The following is a 2,105-nucleotide window of genomic DNA, read 5'->3' on the forward strand; positions in this document are numbered from 1 at the left end:
GAGAGGGGGACAGGGAGAGGGGGAGAAGGAGGGGGAGAGGCGAAGGAGTTGGGAGAGGGAGAGGGAGAGAGGGAGACAGAGAGGGAAAGCACAAAGAAATATACTACCAAAGATGTAAAGGTGAAGAACTCATAAAAATTGCAGTAGGTATATGAAGAATACAAACACATATATTATAATACTTATAGGAAAATATTAACCGGTATCAAGATCTATCCTTATAAGTAATATAAAACACAAATGGAAAAATGGGTGGCTTTTCACATATGAAAACGGTAATGCTCAAAACTGTCAAGAATATAAAAGGGTGAGCATTTATACTGGCAATTGTATAAGTTTGTGCCATTTCGAAAGCAATTTGTAGTGCATATAAAGAATTTTATATATGTTCTTAATTTGATCTTAATTATTAAATTCAAGGAATTTTTCTTAAGGAAAGAATTGGAAATCCAAACAATAATTCATACACAAGGATGTCCTTTGAAACATTTATTATGGTATTTAAAATTTACATAGTCTAGTAAGAAATAAATTTGGTTCACATGAAATTTGCAAAAAGTTCAACAGTATCAGGCTTACTGTGTAATACATTAAGCAAAGTAAAGGTATATAGTTAAAAGACTAAATGGAAACAAAACAAAATAATAACTGTGACCCACCAGGGAAAGACCTGAGCAGGAAACAGATCTTCCGCTATCCTGTAAAATTCCTGGGCATACCGTACCCAAGTTGGCTAACAGAAACTGCATTAATAGAAGGCATATGTTTACAGATATTTTTTCTCGAGGTAGCATAGTAAAAACAATTTCAAATATAAAATTTATATTAAGTAAAATATACTTATATTTTTCTGACTCATTTGTCATTATTGTCATCACCATTGTTTTGCTCCTTTAATTCCTCTGTCCTGATTTCCTATACTGTTATTCCTTTTCCTATAGTAATTGTTTATCTTGAAAGGAAAGGCAGAAATAAAACAGAAACCTCGCAGGAACGTCTGCTGTATGAATAGCTATGAGCGCACTAGTGCTGCACTGCTTATCAGCAGCAGAAGCTGTGACTGATTTGGTTCAGAGAATCAGAACAAGAGCAGGCTACTTCCTGCCTTCCTCACACCTGGGGAAATACAATTCTCAGGATGCCTCTGGCTAGGCAGAGCTAGAGAAAGATGTAATGTAGGTGGGAACGCTGCTTTTCTACTTTTAGAGCTGCTGTGACCATAATGGACGTTTTGTTTAGGATGACCTTTCAAACACCCGAAGTTCATGTTCTAACAATTCAGGAGCACAACTATAACCTACAATCTCTGAACTCATCTTAGTTGATCTTAGAGACATACTCATTGAATACTTTTATTTGAAATGTGTTGATTTTAACAGAAATGTCTGCAGTGAGGCAATTGACTATATTTAAAAATATACTTTTTATTAATTTTTTTCTCCACAAAAAGCTTCCTATTAGTTTAATAAGGTAAATCTGATTTTGGTTATAGACATTTTGTGTTTGAAAAGCAGTCATATTGAAGGTGTGTAATGATATATCATTTTGGCCTTGACAAGCTAATTTTAAAAACGATTTTGAAAGGAAAAATTGGTATTTTATTCATTTGGAATTTTGAATAACTTAAAGCATAATTTGATTAAAGTTATTTTGAATAACTTAAAGCATAAAATGATTAAAACAATCCATTTCCTAAAGAAAGTCTTGGGTCATGTACACTTTGATTTCAATTACTTTGTAAGTTCACACCAATTTAATCACCTGCTCACTATCGAGGTATCTCTGTCTGTGGATATGATGTAATACAATCATCAACAACGCTGATTTCAATCCAGAATGTTAAAAAACTGTATTGAGATACTGATATTGTATGTGGACTTGCTTCATGCAGAATTTTGCTGATGCTGCCACTGTCCTGACTTGTGTCCTTGCAGAAACACTAATTTTCTCTGTGCTTTTGCCTGTGTGAGTATCAAAAGCCAGAAGACATTTTCTCTGGACTCATTGTTCCAGGGTATACTTTCGTTTAACCTGGCACAATTTTAAAAGAACTATTTCTAAGTAAATTGGATTTTTAAAATGCTAATTTCTTCTTTTTTCACATT

This window comes from Octodon degus, unplaced genomic scaffold (genome assembly GCF_000260255.1).
Source record: "Octodon degus isolate 3935 unplaced genomic scaffold, OctDeg1.0 scaffold00086, whole genome shotgun sequence".
NCBI classification, from domain to species: domain Eukaryota; kingdom Metazoa; phylum Chordata; class Mammalia; order Rodentia; family Octodontidae; genus Octodon; species Octodon degus.